The sequence below is a fragment of the Saccopteryx bilineata genome, chromosome 9, assembly GCF_036850765.1.
Source record: "Saccopteryx bilineata isolate mSacBil1 chromosome 9, mSacBil1_pri_phased_curated, whole genome shotgun sequence".
Lineage (NCBI taxonomy): Eukaryota > Metazoa > Chordata > Mammalia > Chiroptera > Emballonuridae > Saccopteryx > Saccopteryx bilineata.
The window spans coordinates 77,606,965-77,626,441 of NC_089498.1; the positions used below are offsets into that span (position 1 = coordinate 77,606,965).

The window sequence follows — 19,477 nt, forward strand, 5'->3', positions numbered from 1 at the left end:
CCTTTGCTCAAGTCAGCAACCTTGGGCTCAAGCCAGAGACCAGGGAGACATGTCTATGATCCCACATTTAAGCCAGCAACCCCATGCTCAAGTTGGTGAGCCTGTGTTCAAGCCAGCGACCTTGGGCTTTTGAACCTGGGTCCTCAGCATCCCAGGTCAACGCTCTATCCACTGTGCCACCACCTGGTCAGGCTGATTATGTGATTTTTTTTTATTATTTAATTTTTTTTTTTTTTTTTTTTTTGTATTTTTCTGAAGTTGGAAACGGGGAGGCAGTCAGACAGACTCCTGCATGCGCCCGACCGGGATCCACCTGGCACGCCCACCAGGGAGCGATGCTCTGCCCATCTGGGGCGTTGCTCTGTTGCAACCAGAGCCATTCTAGTGCCTGAGGCAGAGGCCACAGAGCCATCCTCAGCACCTGGGCCAACTTTGCTCCAATGGAGCCTTGGCTGCAGGAGGGGAAGAGAGAGACAGAGAGGAAGGGGGGGGGGGTGGAGAAGCAGATGGTCGCTTCTCCTGTGTGCCCTGGCCAGGAATCGAACCTGGGACTCCCGCACGCCAGGCCAACGCTCTACCACTGAGCCAACCGGCCGGGGCTTGATTTTTTTTTTTTAAACCTCTAATTGCTCACCTGCTAACTGGTGAGTGCTTAGAGAACTTTAATCCTCATACCTCAAGGTAGAATCATATGTGTTTTTAAAAATCTAAGAAAGGCCATTGTATATTTTCCCCTTTTTAATTCTTTATTATTTTTATTTTCAGCTTTATTGAGGTATAATTGATATTTTCCTCTTTACTATTTTCAGGGAAGAATAATTTATAGACTAAATATTTTAATTCTGATAGTCTGTTCATTCCTAGAATTGTTTTAATCTGTGACGTAAGTTCTCCTATTTCAATTTGAAGTAATTTATTTTTATTTATTTATTTATTTGAAGTAATTTATTATTACCTATGTCTCAGTGGGTGAAAGTGAATATTTATTTTGTCTCATAATGTTTTTTTCCTTATACTCTTTGGTTTCTCTGGGCCTTATGTTATTTCTGTAATGTTTATACATATATGGCAGATTTCTCCTTAAATTACCACTCCAGCCCTACTCTTTAGTTGAGTAGAATTTTCTTTGTTTTGTTTCTACACTCAAACTAAAACCAAAGTAGAGCTACAGCAAATTATTTACAATAATCCCGGTCCTCTGGTTTTGGGCTTGTTTTCTGTCCTTTGGGTAAATGGATACATTTATATCAGTTCACTTCACATCTTGTAAACCATTAACCAGTGCTGATACAAAGGAGGGTTGTACATATTTGCTACATTTTTATAAGTGATGGAAACAGACGTGTTAGGAAAAGTTGTGCACCTGATAACATGCTTTTTTCTCTTTGGATACTGCCAACCTTTAAGGTAGACCCTGCTTCCCTCAGTTCTTTAAACTGATAGGGACCCAGCTCTAGAAACTAGGTAGGACCAGGTGGTTTGCCTTTCCATGGTCCAATCTGAACCCTAGCATTTGTATCTTAACTATATTTTTATTTTATTAGTTTTCCTCAACATTTTATAAAAATTTATTGATTTTAGAGAGGAGAGAGAGAGAGAAGGGGATGAGGAACGCAAAGTATCAACTTGTAGTAGTTGCATCTTGCATGTGCCTTGACCGGGCAAGCCTGGGCTTTCGAACTGGCAACTTCAGCGTTCCAGGACAGTGCTAACCCACTGTGCCACCACAGGTCAGGCAGTTTTCCTCAACATTTATTTTATCCTTTGGTGGTGTTTGTGTTTGTATGTAATCAGCTTCCAGTTCTTTGTGAGAGAATGTGAGCATAAAGAAGTAAACCTATGAAATTTTCTTGTTAATAACATTTGTTTAAAAAAAATACAGCAGATGACTCAAATCCTAATTTCTGTGTCTGACACAGACACACTTAAGCACTTCTGTTTCTCATTAAATATTTTTATAAAAGACTGTACTATGAGGAAATTCCTCAAGGGAATATATAGCCATTTCTTGATGGATTTGCATATCTTTGTTTTTAAAATATATACATTACCCTATGGCAGTGGTCCCCAACCTTTTTTGGGTCACGGACCGGTTTAATGTCAGAAAATATTTTCACGGACCGGCTTTTAGGGTGAGATGGATAAATGTATCATGTGACCGAGACAAGTGTCAAGAGTGAGTCTTAGATGGATGTAACAGAGTTAATCTGATCATTTTTTAAAAATAAAACATTGTTCAGACTTAAATATAAATAATGTAAGTTATTTATTCTTTTTTTGCAGACCGGTACCAAATGGCCTACGGACTGATACTGGTCCGTGGCCCAGGGGTTGGGGAACACTGCCCTAAGGTATATTAAAGTTTTATAATCATCAGGTATGTGAACTAATTCAGGCAGCGTTAGGTGATTTAATGGTGTGTTTTGATAATTTTGTGACCTAGGGGATATTTTTACCTGTTATAGAGGAGTCACTACAAATTTTCCATAGTCCCTTTCCTATCCTTCTCTTTCACCTTGCCCACTATTTCTTGCAGACCTTATCACATTTTTTTTCTTACAGCATCTGTACTGAAGTATTTTTAGTCTAAAGGAAAATTCATGTCTGAAGGTGTCTAGGATTGAGAACACTGTAATTTATTGCTTAGCATGTAATTGTTACTGCTCTTTTTGTGATGCTGATCTTCAGATTGTCCAGTCAGAACCATCATATAACAAAGAAAGCTGAGAAAATGTGTCCTACAAATTTTACTTGATGAAATTTGAAGATCAGTTGTATTGAGTAATTAAAATCTAGTTCTTAAAAAAAGAACATAAAAATAAATGAAAATCAGGTCCAGTCATTTTGGCCACAATGTATTATATTGTTTGTATTGTATATTACAATAGCATTTTCCCTTATAAAATGTAATAAAAACTATATAACAATACATTGCCCTTTGAGATTGCAAATGGTAAAATGTTTAAAACCATGTGCAGTTGCTAATAAAACGTATTAGAAATTCTTAACCTAGGTCCATGAATGAGTGTGGGGAAGGCACACCACAAATCCCCTGAAATTGAACAGTTATGTGTAATCCCATATTTTTCTAGGGTCAATTCTCAGAGATCCAAAATGTCAGATAGCCAATGTGAACATTTTTTGTACTATAGATAATATTTTGAATTTCTTAGTCTAAAACCATAATATGCTAATGATTGTCTTGCTTCAGCTGCTGAACTTGGATCTGTATTGGTTGTACTGTACTGCAGTTTCCTGTGTATGGGACTTTTTCTAATATATTTGAAAGACAGATCATCATTGTTCTTGTGCTAGAAGTCTGTATGTGGAGTTTGCATTGTGGGAGGACATTCATGGTATAAATAGGAACTGTTTGTATAGGGAGAGAGTAAGAGTAATTTCAATTACAGTTTAGTCAACCGATAGCTTTCAAAAAAGCTGTTATTCTAGTTACTTTTGCTGAGTAGTTTCATTTAACTGTAAAAATATAGTGAAAATAATAACTAACATTTCTTAAGGGTTAAATGCTGGTACAAGTGCTTTACATTTATTTTTTTCTTACACAATAACTGTGAGGGCAATAGATTTATTATGTTTACTTTACAAAAGAAAAACTAAGGCTCAAAGCCCAAGTCATTTGTTCAAGGTGACTTATAGAGCTGGTGAGTGGTAAAACCAATTGTAATGAGACAGTCTGACCCCATACCTTTCCATTGCTGGGCTGTATACTCATCCACAGTAGTGATTTTTCATTAGTAGTAAAAGTGTCTCTTCAAGTTCCACAGATGCTTAGAAGCAGTTTTCCCTGAACAAACAGATTTCTGGCATTTTAATTTGTTAACTGCACTGAGCCTATTGTAGTTTTTAAAGTACATATTATTTATAATATTAGCAATGTGGGAAAGTAGTTGGGAAAATATAAATCTGTGTCTAATTAGATTTATCTTTTTTTTTTTTCTTTTCATTTTTTCTGAAGCTGGAAATGGGGAGAGACAGTCAGACAGACTCCCGCATGCGCCCGACCCGGGATCCACCCGGCACGCCCACCAGGGGCGACGCTCTGCCCACCAGGGGGGCGATAATCTGCCCATCCTGGGCGTCGCCATGTTGCGACCAGAGCCACTCTAGCGCCTGGGGCAGAGACCACAGAGCCATCCCCAGCGCCGGGGCCATCTTTGCTCCAATGGAGCCTTGGCTGCGGGAGGGGAAGAGAGAGACAGAGAGGAAAGCGCGGCGGAGGGGTGGAGAAGCAAATGGGCGCTTCTCCTGTGTGCCCTGGCCGGGAATCGAACCCGGGTCCTCCGCACGCTAGGCCGATGCTCTACCGCTGAGCCAACCGGCCAGGGCCTGTGTCTAATTAGATTTAACATCATCATCATTCCTATGCATGGCTGCGAGGAGGAATACAGTGCAAGTTAAAATAGATGGACTCCTTTTCTTTCTGAAATGTAATTGCACATCCTCTGATAGTCTAGAATTCAAATTGGGTATCACCACACTGGTTTCTTAGCATGATGTCTTTGTATTTATTTAAGAAAGCTCTTTTTGGTGAGTTGATATGGAAATGCATTAAAACCACTGAAGATGACACTTCATCTTTGAATTGGTGAGGGAACTCCTAAAGGACAGTGTTAGTGTTTCTCATTAAAAATGGTAAAGCTCAATTAGGTCATATTAGGAGGACTTCGGAAAGTCAAATATTCTAAGAGAGACTTCAGTTATCACCATGGATTTTGTAGCATTAAAATTTCATTTGAATATTTGGGCTTTAGCATTTTTATAAAACCAGCTTAGTTCAATTTTAAACAGATTCCTTGGTATTTCACTTTATTGGGAATATCTTCCTAAAATTTACTGTGTCAAATCTTGGTATGTTTCTAGTACCGTACATAATATATATGGGACCTCTCATTCTCATTCTAGGCAATATAGTTGGAAAGAGACATACTCCCAATATAAAGTAAGGCTTTTGATTTTTTTTTTTTTTTTTTTTTTTTTTAAGAAATGAAATGGCCTGACCATGAGGTGGCACAGTGGATAGAGCATTGGACTGGGATGCGGAGGACCCAGGTTTGAAACCCAGAGGTCCCAGCTTGAGTGCGGGGTCGCTGGCTTGAGTGTGGAATCATCGACATGACCCCATGGTTGCTGGCTTGAGCAGGAGGTCACTCACACTGCTGTAGCTTGCCAGGCAAGACACATATGAGAAAGCAATCGATGAACAACTAAGGCGCTGCAATGAAGAATTGATGCTTCTCATCTCTCTCCCTTCCTGTCTGTCTGTCTGTCCCTATCTACCCCTCTCTGACTCTCTCTCTGTCAAAAAACGAAAAGGAAAAAAAGGAAATGAAATGACTCTTAGAATCTTACAGAAACATTTAAACATAATTATAAAAACAACAATGCTGTCAATAAAAAAAAAAAGACTAGTTTAAAAAGGAGTACAGCCCTGGCTGGATAGCTGGGTTGGTTAGAGCTTTGTCCCAAAGTGCAGACAGAGGACAGAGGCTGCTGGTTTGATCCCCAGTCAGGGCACATGGAGGAGCAGATTGCTGTTTCTGCCTCTTTCTCTCTCCCATCCTCTCTTGCTAAAATCAATCAATAAAATTTTTTTAAAAATTAAAAAAAACAAAATAAGGAGTACAGATGATCAGAGGTGGGGCTAAAATGTTTTATCTCCAGGGGTCTTGGCTTATTCAGTTGTTTATTCTAGTTGTCCCTCACCCCTTTTAGGGAGATATTTTATTAGGGCTTTTGGCAATGCTATTAGTATGAAATATTTCAATAAATAGAAGATTAATATACATAATACATCAGTTTCTTGTGGTGTATAAGTGTCATAATTAAAGAACTTTAGTTTTAGATTTTTCTTTCTTCACTTTTTTCGATTCTGCCCTCTAATCTCTCGTCCCATTATCCTTGCCCTAGGGAGACCCTGCTCGGCTCTCTCTGGGACTTTTCCAATCGCCTGTACTTTGTGAAGCACCATTCACTTGCCATATTGTTCTGTGATGGGGCAGACTTCCAGAAGTTTCTCAGCCCTAGGGGAATTATCCATAGTCTCAGGCAACTCTGCATCTCTTTGGCAGAACTGTGTGTATTTTTTATCTGCTAATTATGTAGAGTCCAAATGTCCTCCTTTCTGTTGTCCTTCTTAGTTTTCCTTTGAATCGGTGTCCTTTGTATTGCAGATGTCACATTTCTCAAAGAATGCTTAGCTAAGTGTATTCAACTGAATGTTGGAGAGAGCCCTAAATATTGCAAAATATACTCTTCCATATAACCTGAATTTTGGATTTGGTGTGGCTGAAAGTCAGTTTTAGAATGACGAAAGTCAGATAGAAACCTATTATAATGGGAAAGAATAGGTGAATCAGACACTTGCTGGTCCAAGGGCAGGGGAGGAAGAAGACTGTAGTTCATGTTGTTAATTAATCTTCTGAAGTTCTTCAAAATTAGCAGAGTATCTGAGGGACCGCATTTGTGAGCAGATAGTAGTTGTCGATGCATTGTTGAGAGCAGTAGGATTGTCTCAAACTAGTTTGTTGGGTCAAGCAAAAGATAAAATGAAGAGCAAATGAGTCTTTTTATTGCACTTTGGGGCATGACAGCTTGTTCTACTTCAGAGCTTTTTATCAAGATGGGACTTGTCTAGAGTTCTAATGAAATAGGCTTCAGGAGTAGAAACATAATGTCAGAGGATTTTTGACTATTCAAATAAGCGTTAAACATTCTTTTCTTTTTTTTTTTTGTATTTTTCTGAAGTTGGAAACGGGGAGGCAGTCAGACAGACTCCCGCATGCACCCGACTGGGATCCACCCGGCATGCCCACCAGGAGGCGATGCTCTGCCCGTCTGGGGCGATGCTCTGTTGTAACCAGGGCTATTCTAGCACCTGAGGCAGAGGCCATGGAGCCATCCTCAGCGCCTGGGCCAACTTTGCTCCAATGGAGCCTTGGCTGTAGGAGGGGAAGAGAGAGACAGAGAGAAAGGAGAGGGGAAAGGGTGGAGAAGCATATGGTCGCTTCTCCTTTGTGCCCTGGCTGGGAATCAAACCCCGGACTCCTGTACAGCAGGCCGATGCTCAACCACTGAGCCAACCGGCCAGGGCTTAAACATTCTTTTTTTTACTCTTTACATCTTAGATGTATTTGATACTGTAGCTGCCTTTTCTATAATAGGTAATCCTGATATGAATAATACATATATCAGACTGTTTTCTGATTTCCTAATCTTATTATCTTCCAAGCATTAAGGATGCTAAGGGTATGGTTTCTTGACTAATTTGGATATTTTCAGCAGTTTTCAGGAATTTACTTTTGTATTCCCTATACTTGTTTGGATTACTACGGCTATATTTGTTATATTTTCAGTGCTAAAAAAACCCTTATACTATATGGCTTTTTTTTTTTTTTTTCAGGGACAGAGAGAAAGTCAAAGAGAAGGATAGATAGGGACAGACAGACAGGAACGGAGAGAGTTGAAGCATCAATCATCAGTTTTTGTTGCGACACCTTAGTTGTTCATTGATTGCTTTCTCATATGTGTCTTGACTGTGGGGCTACAGCATACCAAGTAACCCCTTGCTCGAGCCAGCAACCTTGGGTCCAAGCTGGTGAGCCTTTTGCTCAAGCCAGATGAGCCTGTGCTCAAGCTGGCGACCTCAGGGTCTCGAACCTGGGTTCTCCCCATCCCAGTTCGATGCTCTATCCACTGCGCCACCGCCTGGTGAGGCATTATATAGCTTTGAAGTTATGTTATAGTTAAGCGCTATTTGCTAGTTTATTCTGATTGTATTTTGGGTGGCAAAGATACTTATTATCTCTTCCTGTCAAGCTTTAATAAAAAGTACATTTTAATGTTTCTTAGAATGAAAGTGTTCTTTTTATGAATTTTATCTTTGTATCTAATGTATGAAGGATACACAAGAAAATGTGATTGTTTTATCATTGCAATAGCAAACATATTGTAAAATTCATGACTTTTTGTTTGTGTATGAACTTAATTTTTTTGGCCTGTACATTAAACTTGAGTCGATTGATGAAATGGTTCTTCTCTAGTTAAAGCAGTATTTAAAATGTGACTCTGCATCTTCTTAGGTACTGTAATCTCTCCAATCTTAATGTTTCTAAGTACAAAACATCAATTAGCTCACTAAATTAAAATTAGCAAATGAGTCAGCCATGTAATTTGTGACATTTTGAGTTAGCAAGGCCATGAGGAAAGTATGTTTTAACTTGTGTGTGGGTGCTCTTATCTCAGTGTCTTTTGGTGATTGGGAGTTTGTACATGTGAGAAAATGAGGTATGGCAGTGCCCACTGTGAAATGCTAATCACTGTTATTAAGCTGCTGCTTGGGACTGGATTACTTTCCCAGAGAAGTCTCCAGGAGTTGCAAAATGTATACTATTGTTTTTCTTTTTATAAGCGAACCTTTTAATTAGCAGGATATTAATGTAGACTATAACTTTTTAGATTTGTTTTGTGAAAGGTAGTATTTTGAAAAATCTGCAAAATGAACTATATAGACAAAGTTCTAGAGTGAATGAAATTAGATTTAAACTTCAAGGCTGGGCTCTAAAAAGCTATAAAATAAATACTAATCAATGGTCTAAGTAAAATCCAGGAAGGATTTGTATTAATTTGACAAATGGGTTTAGAATTCTTTAGCCATTATTTTTTAGAAACCAGCTTTGTTCATATATCCTTTCTCTAATTTGCTTCACTTTTGATCTTTGATATAACCAGCTGCAATTTTGTTTCATTAACAAACTTAACTGGTTAACAGATGTTTGTTTTGGCTTGATTGTGTCCTCTCTATTAGAAACAGCATAAGCAAACATAGAAACCATGCTGGGCCTTTTCCTGTCTGTAGTTAGGCATTTCAGAAGAGCAACTTAATTTTATTTACAGGTTCAATTTTTGTTCCTCTTTACTATTATTGTAGGTATATTGTCCGTATATATACAAACATTTTAGCTCTTGTTTCCCCTGTCAGGGAGGTCTTTTGTTCTTAATCCTCCATCTGTTAGTCCATTACACACACACACACACACACACACACACACACCCCTTTTTTTTTTTTTTTTTGCAAGATCTTACCATGCTGGGAAAGATATTGCAGAAGAGGTAATTGAGATATCAGTGACTCTTCCACAGTTCTGTGGAGGGAATGGGACCAGCTTGGTGAATTTAATTTCTTCCATCTTTGATGTCAGTAAGCTACCATATGGAAAGCAGTGAGGCCTACAGGAAGGAAGTGAGCCTTAGTCCGGGCTGCCTGTGATACTCGAGTGATGTGGGCTGGATGCCAGAGGCAGCACTTGAATCTTTCTGTGATAGCTTCTGATGCAGCTGGTCCAGCTTTTTGTTCATGGTTTGCTGCCATTTTTGTGACCCTCTCAGATCATGAATGGGAATGATGAAGTTCAGAAAAACAGAGGAAGAATTATATGGGGTATAAGAAACAATAGTAAGAGAAGCAAAATATACTCCAGTTAAAATTCAGTATTAAGGACATCAAATGATGGTTCTATTTGATATTTGATCAACATGTTCCCCAAAATGGTATTGTAATACCATGTTGAAGCTCCTACCTATGTCAAAACCCAACCCTAGCTTTGAGATACGAGTAAATCATCCCAGAACAGGATGTGCTAGTAGAAGAATGTGGGCTATTTGAAGAACATAAGCTATTTCATCTAGTGAGACTGCTGGCAGGATGTGGAGAGCCTGGGAAAGGCAGGCAACGGAAGGAGCCAGGAAGATATTTCCCCCTTAATTTTGTAACTTACAAGATTGTAGTATTTCCAAAAAGTTAAACAAGTAGTACAGTAAGTGCTGTATTTCTTTTACCTAGATTCATTTTACACATTTGTTCTACTCCTTGTATGTCTTCACATGTGCATGTATTTACATACATACATACATATACTCATGATTTATGGCTGTAAAGCCAGTAGCCGCGGCCACCATCACAGCCGCCTGGCCCATGCAGGTTCTCATTGGATTCGGACAGTCGGTAAAGAAACAATGGAGCCAAAAACTGGTGGGCTGTCATCTTTAATCCTAGCTTGCACCCAGCGGGCAAATAAAAAACACACTAGTCTCCAAAACCCACTCATTCAGTGCTCACAAAGCTACTGATTTATCTGAGTTTCCTAGAATCTAAGGTTTCTAGCTCACCAGACTTATTCACCTCTGTTCCCCATCTCCTTCCTTCTTCCTACACAAACTACACAAACTGGCTTCTCACTCAACACTCTACCATCTTGAATGCTTCTCCTGGTCACCTCCACATGGCCTTTCTCTGCTCTCTCTCTAATGCTAATCTCAGGAACCATTAGAGAGCAAGCTCCCGGTCTGCCCCACTTTATAGTGTAGAAACCAAAACCTTTAATCCAATATACAAACAAGGAAGTCTCTGATACAAAGTCACTTATCTGAGGCATAATGGGATTTCTCATGAGAGTGCACCACCCCACATCAGTAAAAGGATGGGAAAGGCTTAGTGCTAAAACTAAGCCTTAGGCTATAAGACTCCTGCCTGCTTACAGCCTGTCCCCCACACCCAATACAAATTATAAGCAAGCAAAAATATATATCATATTTAAAAACTTATTTGACCAACAGTGGCTGAACTATTTAAAAATACATAGTGAACTATGATATAATGGTATTAAGTTAAAATGATAACTATATATCAAGGAACATCCCCCTTTGTAAACATAATAAGAAATTCAACAATGAAACACGAGTATTATCTAATAGTCCATATTTCCCCAAATGGCCTCAAAATGTCATTTCAGACTTTTGTTTTTGATCTAGGGTCCAGTTAAGGATCATACATTGCATTTGGTTGTCATATCTCCATTAATAGAGAACAGTTTTCCTCTTTATTTTGTTTCTCTTAGTCACATTTTTGAAGCATTTAGGCCAGTTGTCTTGTAGGGTGTTGTATAATGTGTTTGTGTCCTTATGATTGGATTCAGGGTAAACGTTTTGGCAAGAATACTGTACTGATGATGATGATGTCTGTTTTTTTGTTGTATAGGAGATACATTCTTTCAGGTTACCTTCTTGTTGATGGTGCTTTTTGATCTGTTCCTTAAGGAGGTGTCTGCCAGATCTCTCTTACTTTTGTTCTTATTAAGTAATCTGTACATTGATACTTTGAGACCCTGTAAATAACCTTTCATCCAGTATGTATTAGTTTCCTATTACTGCTGTAACAAATTACCATAAATGAGGGGCTTAAAACAATGCAGATTTGTTGTCTTACAGTTCTGTAGGTCTGAAGTCCAACATGGGTCTCACTGTGTTAAAAATCACTGTGTCAGCAGGCCAGCATTCCTCTAGAGCAAGTGTAGTCAACCTTTTTATACCTACCACCCACTTTTGTATCTCTGTTAGTAGTAAAATTTTCTAACCGCCTACTGGTTCCACAGTAATGGTGATTTATAAAGTAGGGAAGTAACTTTATAAAATTTATAAAGCAGAGTTACAGCAAGTTAAAGCATATAATAATAATTACTTACCAAGTACTTTATGTCGGATTTTTGCTAAGTTTGGCAGAATAAATCTTTATAAAACAATTTACTATAGTTAAATCTATCTTTTTATTTATACTTTGGTGGTTCCGCTACTGCCTACCATGAAAGCTGGAATGCCCACTTGTGGGCGGTAGGGACCAGGTTGACTACCACTGCTCTAGAGGCTGTTGGAGAGAATGTTTCCTCACCTTTTCCAGCTTCTATAGGCTGCTTGCATTCCTTGGCTCATGGCCCCTTTCCTTCATCTTCAAAGCCAACAACATCCATCTATTTTTCCATTATTACATTTTTCTCTGATCACATCCCGGACACCTTTTAAAGGATTCGTGTGATTCGGTGGGGGCTGCTTATGTAATCCAGGATAATTACCCCATCTCAAAGTTCTTAATTTAATCATAACTGTAAGGTCATTTTGTCATGTAAGGTGACAGATTCACAAGTTTGTGGCATCAGGAAGTAGACCTTTGTGTGTATGTGTAGGGGGCAATATTCTGCCTGGTGTCAGTATCCTCACCTGGTGTCAGTGCATTGGAGGTCGCACATCTTTGAAGGTTTGGGGGCTGTGGTAGACATGAATCACAGTTTATGGGACTGCTGCTGCTAACTGAAGGCTGGGAGTCAAGAGGCCTGAGTTCTAGTTCTGATGAGCATCTTGTATCATTTTCATGGGGCAGAAGCAGGGACTGCCTTCAGCTTCCATTTCATGTTTATTTACTCACTAGTGGGGAAAAAAAACTGAAGAGGTGTACTAATAACTTGAGAGTTGTTAGCAGTTGGAGTTTGGCCTGACCTGTGGTGGCGCAGTGGGTAAAGTGTAGACCTGGAATGCTGAGGTCACCGGTTCAAAACCTCGGGCTTGCCTAGTCAAGGCACATATGGGAGTTGATGCTTTCTGCTCCTCTCCCTTTCTCTCTCTCTCTCTGTCTCCTCTCTCTAAAATGAATAAATAAAATCTAAAAAAACAAAAACAAAAAACAACAATTGGAGTTTGGATATCCAAAATGTTTTCTGAGAAGTGTACTTAAAGTTGTAGAGGAAAGTTTTTTATTTGAATGGCCACAGATACATGAAAATATATAGGACAATTTAATAACAGACTTTTTGGTGATATTTTATTTTATTTATTTATTTTTTGTATCTTTCTGAAGTTGGAAACGGGTAGGCAGTCAGACAGACTCCCACATGTGCCCGACTGGGATCCACCCAGCATGCCCACCAGGGGGCGATGCTCCGCCCCTCTGGGTCGTCGCTCTGTTGCAACCAGAGCCATTCAAGTGCCTGAGGCAGAGGACATGGAGCCATCCTCAGCGCCCGGGCCAACTTTGCTCCAATGGAGCCTTGGCTGCGGTAGGGGAAGAGAGAGACAGAGAAGAAGGGGGGGTGGAAAAGCAGATGGGCGCTTCTCCTGTGGGCCCTGGCCGGGAATCAAACCTGGGACTCCTGCATGCCAGGCTGATGCTCTACCACTGAGCCAACCGGCCAGGGCCTTTTGGTGACATTTTAAAGATTTAAGTAATATTTGAAGAATTTTGTGTCTATTATTTAAATGTGCATCTTTAATGAAAGAATTCTTGATAGTCTGAAAACTAAACAAACTTGTTTAAAAAAGAACAATACCAGTCTTATAATGTCACATGTCAGTTATATCTTAAAGCTGGGCAAAGGGAAAAATATCGTGCAGATAGATGTGTATTATATTCTTTCATGTTACTTAGTAAAAACAGAAAAATAATCAAATTAAGAATTCTTTTGTTTTCATCCTTTTATTTTTTTTTAATTTTTTACAGGGATAGAGAGAGAGTCAGAGAGGGATAGATAGGGACAGACAGGAATGGGGAGAGATGAGAAGCATCAATCATCAGTTTTTCATTGCGACACCTTAGTTGTTCATTGATTGCTTTTTCATATGTGCCTTGACCGTGGGGCTACAGCAGACCGAGTAACCCCTTGCTTGAGCCAGCGACCTTGGGTCTAAGCTGGTGAGTTTTTTTGCTCAAGCCAGATGAGCCCGCGCTCAAGCTGGCAACCTCGGGGTCTTGAACCTGGGTCCTCTGCATCCCAGTCCGACGCTCTATCCACTGCGCCACCACCTGGTCAGGCAAATTAAGAATTCTTAAAGGCAGTTAACCTGAAAAGTCCTTCATTTCATAATATTTTAGTAGAATCTTTTGCAGTAGCTGCAATTAGTTGGAATGCTTTAGAAATACTGACTTGTAATTGTTAAAGACTGTTTAGCTTTTAGCCTTTAAATGTGCTTTCTAGAGTTGATAAAAAAAGATGATCTCATCAGATGAGCTCTGACCATCTGTAAACCTTCTTACTTACCTCATTTTCTACCAGCTACTGAAATATAATAAGATGCCAACAATTACATGCTCACAAAGCATTTATACCAACTTATAAATTCACCTCTTTATTGAAATATTGTGTAATATCTTGATTTCAGTTTAACATGACATAAATCTTAGCAATAAATCTTGTTTGGATATGAACACAAACCAGGCAGTTTGCAGAACATTGGTCAGGTGTAAATTGTATGTATTTTTCTAGCTTCTACAGATTTCAGGACAAAATGTAATAAATTGTTATTGTTGAGACCACCACTTTTTAGTCATTTAAAAGTCTGACATAGTAGAATATCACCATCTGTCTTAGTGGGAATTGCCTTGACTCTCCTGAAATCCATGATTTATGTTTGTGACCATTTAAGTTCCCTACATTTTCTCTTTTGTCATATTAGGATATTCGATACACAATAAAAGCAAAAGAACATGGATAAAATAATATATACTTATGCCTTGTAAATGTGCATAATAAATAGTTCATATTAGACTTGAAGGTTCTACATAAAACATGCAAGAAGAGATATTAGTATCATCTTAACTTAGTGCTTCCTATATATCAGGTAATGTTTTAAGTATTTAATATATACAAAATAATTTTACATGATCCTGGAGCTATAGTACTGTTACTAATGGAATTTTACAGGTGAAGAAACAGGCCAGATAAGGTACCTGTCTGAGAGGACACAGGAAGTGTTGGAACTGGGGCTTCAATCCTGGCACACAGGTTGGAGCATAGCCACCTTCTTGGTGTCTCATTTATTTGGATGAAATCAACACATATCTATTGAATCCTTGTAACATAGAAAGCACTGTACTGAGCACTCTAGAAGTTATAAGATATAAACCATATTCAAATGGTGATTAAAATTACCTGTCAAAACATGCCAAGACATGCAGCTATGTGATTTCTCCTCAGAAATCTTGCAATCTGGGGAGAATCTGTTCTCCTCAGAAATCACATACTCCTTTTTTCAGTGATTGAGATTTTCTTTTTTTTCTTTTGTGTGCAAGGAGAGCTAGCGAGTGAGAAAGGGAAGGACAGACAGACAGGAAGGGAGAGAGATGAGAAGCATCAGCTCATAGTTGATACACCTTAGTTGTTCTTTGATTGCTTTCTCATACATGCCTTGACCGGGAAGGGGGGGGGGGGGGCTACAGCCGAGCCAATGACTTCTTGCTCAAGCCAACAACCTTTTGGCTCAATCCAGAGACCATGCTGGTAAGCCTATGCTCAAGCTGGTGACCTCAGGGTTTTGAATTTGGGTCCGCAGCATTCCAGTTCAACGCTCTATTCACTATGTCACCTCCTGGTGAGGCTGAAATGTTCTTTTCTTTAGAAATGAGTAATAACAGCCAATAACAGCCAGTAATTATATATTGCTTGCTTTGAGTCAGGCACTACTGAAAGTGTTTTGAATATGATAACTTGCTGTGAGACAGTACTTCTTTTCATTTTTAGTTTGTAAATTAGGAAACTGAGGCACGTAAAGTAAAAGGGCTTGCCCAAAATGACATTGCTGTTGTGTAGCAGAGCCAGAATTCAAATCCAGGCACGTTGGCTCCATAATCTGTATATCTAACCATTATACTACATAGCCTCTTACTTTCCTCATGAAGAAAAGCTTTTTTTTTTTTTTTTTTTTTAAAGGAAAGGCATTGAAAAGAGTTATATGCAGGTTCTTATAAACCTGGACTTCTAAGTTAAGTGACTACAAAATATTTATAATAGTCACTGAAAAAACTTGTTAAAATCCATTTAAGGTGGTTTTTCCTAAAAGATGTTCTGAGGTAGAAGGAAGTACAGTATTATTTAAGATGTTAACGATGCTAATAAAGTTCTGAGATTTAAAGTTGCTGAGAAATTGTGAAATTTAACTTGCTTAGGCCACAGTCCAGGCTGATTTGAGGATGGGCCCTCTCCTCTCCGCTCTGCATAGCAGCCATTTGCTAGTCTGGAAATTTGCATTGGGTCACATAGTTTGGATAGTGCTGATTTAAGGTGATACTGCCAGTCCTTTTCCTCACTTCTCCCAAATACACATCCCAAAGAAAACCATTGATTAATTGAACTTCGAGTTTGTGTTTCAGAATAGGTCAACAGTCATCAGATTTTCATCCCTTGTCTCTAATGAATTAATTTAGTAAAACTGTTCTATGATAATTTTTCAACTGTAGAATAACATATTAGAGTTGCAGGTAATTGTTGAGATCATCAAGTTCAGGGGTTTTAAACTGACGTCCAGGGACTTCTTTTAGTGAGTTTGTGAACCCCTGAAGCTGTATGAGTATTTTTCTGGAGCCTTTCCCCTGTCCTCCTTCCACAGGTCATTTGACTCAGGCTAGTGGTTCCCAGACTTTGCTGCACATTTGAATCATCTGAAGAGCTTTTTAAAATTCCGATACCCTTATTACCCCTCACACCCATTAACTCAGAATGTGTGAGGTAGGAGCCAGATATTAGAAGTTTTGAAGATCCTGGGTAATACCCCTGTACAGCAAAAGTTTGGGAATCACTGCCTGAGGCTTTCTTCTTTTATAGATGAGCAAACAGGGTCTGCTTATGTGGTCCAGGAAACAGTCTAGATGTGTTAATTGGGCCAGGTCCTAGTTATTGCTAAAGAGATCTTAGAGGTCATTGTAAAGGAGTCTTATGAGGAAGTGGCTCTGGAGCCAGAATTCTTAGGTTCAAATTCTGACTTTTTCACTGGGCAACTCTAGACTGTCTTGGTTTGCTCAGCTGTCAAGACACATGGAGATAATAATAGCACAGACCACATAGGGATAGCTGGCTACAACCACATGGCCCTGAGATAGTGAGGTAGTGAACTTTTCCTGGGCCCTGATAGAGGGCAGCTGAGCAGAGTCCAGGGCTATAAGAGGGACAGCAGCCCCCCCACCCCCACCATCCTGTTCTTGAAGGAAAAGTGTAAATTGATGTCCTTATCACCTTCTAATGAAGACCTCCTTTCCTGTTGGAGACTTGCCCTAGTCAGAGTCCATGAATGGCTAAAATCCATGTTTCTGTGTTGTTGTTTTCTCCAGTTCTTGTTATTTAAATAATGAGAAAAAGTATCTATTTCATAGTAACATATGCTCATTGTACAGACTTTGAAAAATACAGAAAGGTTCAGAGGTGATACACTATGTGCATTTCACTCCAAAGATAACTACTGTTAAAAGTTTGTGTTTTCTTTCAGGCTTCTTTCCCTTCCTTGTGTATTTGTTATATTTAAATAAAATGTTAGCTATTTAATTTTGTATTTTGCTTTCTACATTTAAAATCTGTTATGAGCCTTTCTCCATATTTTTTATTATTCTTTGAAGTGTAACATAACTGGCTGGTGGTATTTCTCATGTCTTTGTTTGAGATTTTGGATGTTCCTATTTTTTTTTTTTTTTAGTTATTCCAAATAATGCTACAAGTAATTTATAATGCTACTAAAAATTTGTGTGCATGGGTAATTACAGTATTTCTTCTCAGATAGGTTATTAGAGGAGGTATACTGGGTCATAAACATGAATTCTTTTTCTAAGACTTTTAGAACATATTGTCAGAAAGTGGTCCAAAAAGTAGTACCAATTTATACTCTTGGGCAGAGTATGAGAGCCTTGGGCATTTACTTGCTTCATAGCCCTTACTTTACCTTGCTGATGTGGCAGAGGGAAGAGTGGATTTACTTTGCATTTCTTTGATTGTGAATGACTCGAACATTTTTAATGTTTAATGGTTGTTGTTCAGTAACTATAGTGTTGTGGTTATTGTCTCTTTAACCTTCATTTCTGTGCCCTGGAGGCAACTATCTTCAACTTTTTCAACTATATGCGGTCATTCTTTCTGAAGTTAGAGTTCTGTATTTTAAAACAACATCCTTATAATGCTTTTTCTTGAATTTCAATTTTAGACATTTTCTACTGACTTCTTGCCAGGGAAAATAAAGATCAAGTTCTCTTACACGCACACCCTTTCTTTTCTATTCCTTTTTCATCTCATTTTTGCTTAGGTCAGTATTTGTTTTCAGTGTTTATATTTTTATGAGTATGCAAATATTATTTAGTTGAATCACGAAGTATACTGTTATCAACTTTTGTGATTTTTCTTCATTATTTTTAGAATGTTCTTCCCCATCCTGAGTGCAGAAAGGCATTTCCTAGTATTTCCTTCTAGTTTTTTGTTTGTCTTTAGTGATATGTTTAAATCCTTAAAATTATCTGCAATTTTAATTTTGGTATATAGTAAAAGGATTTTCTTGTTTTAAATAGCTGATTTTAAATCCTGAATGTTCCAGGATCATATATTAAAATTCTTTTTTTCTCCACTAATTTATGATGCCTTACAAAAAAATCATATAACTGTTTCAGAAATCTGGATGTCTTAATACTGAGCTTCACTTTTGCCTTTGAAATTTTAATTCAATTAACTTTCCAACTTTTATTTCACTTAACCTCATTTAACCTGTGAAGTTGTCTCCAGTTTTGCTTTGGAATGCAGGGAGGAGGAGAGAAGGAGGCAAACGGCCTCGGTGGTACAATACTCTGTTCTCAAGGGTTTCTGGAGTGCATAGATCACTTGAAATCATTTGCCCCTGCATTCTGTGGGTCTCTAGACAATCTTAGCTAGCTCTGTATTTCAGCATTTGTTTTATTCAGTTCTTACAGTCCTTTTGTAAATCTAAGGTTCAGAAAAGGGTTCATTTTAGCCGATTAGCTGTTGGCTTTTTTTTTTAAAGATTTTATTTATTCATTTTAGAGAGGAGAGAGAGAAAGAGAAAGAAGGGGGAAGAGCAGAAAGCATCAACTCCCACATGTGCCTTGACTGGGCAAGCCCAGGGTTTTGAACTGGTGGCCTTAGCATTCCAGGTCGACGTTTTATCCACTGCTCCACCACAGGTCAGGCCTACCTGTTGGCTTTAATGACATAAAAGTGTATTTCTCAGAGATCTTTGCTGTATTAAATCTGACACAGTTGGGAGAAAGTGGGTTACCTGTTGGGCTTGCCGTAAGCTGTTGCCCATAATACGTTGGCCCCTACTCTGCTATCTGCCCTCTCTAACCACCTCACTCTCATTCAGTATTGCCTTTGGGCAATACTAGGATGTGACTTTCCTGAATTTACTTCTGTTACTGATTTCTAATTGCATTCCATTGCAGTGAGAGAACAAAGTTTGTATGATTCCAGTCCTTTTACATTTATTGAAGCTTGCTTTATGACCTGACATATGGGGAGAATGTTCCATGTGCACTTGAGAAGAATGTGTACTCTGCTGCTGTTGGAGATGTCTGTAGATGTTTGTTAGGTCTAGTTAGTTTGTAGTGCTGTCTAAGTTGGTTTCTTGCTGATCTTCTGCTTGATTATTCTATTGTTGAAAGTGTAATTAAAAAATATATATATATTTTTGTATTTTTCTGAAGTTGGAAATGGGGAGGCAGTCAGACAGACTCCTGCATGCACCCGACCGGGATCCACCCGGCATGCCCACCAGGGGGTGATGCTCTGCCCATCAAGGGCGTCGCTCTGCTGCAACCAGAGCCATTCTAGCGCCTGAGGCAGAGGTCACAGAGCCATCCTCAGCGCCTGGGCCA

General features: G+C 38.8%; 1 protein-coding gene across 7 annotated transcripts in view; it reads left to right on the plus strand.

The window, feature by feature from the left end:
• KAT6B (lysine acetyltransferase 6B) overlaps positions 1-19,477 on the plus strand; it is a 214,948-nt gene that overhangs the window by 17,890 nt on the left and 177,581 nt on the right. The gene's annotated exons all lie outside the window — the stretch shown is intronic.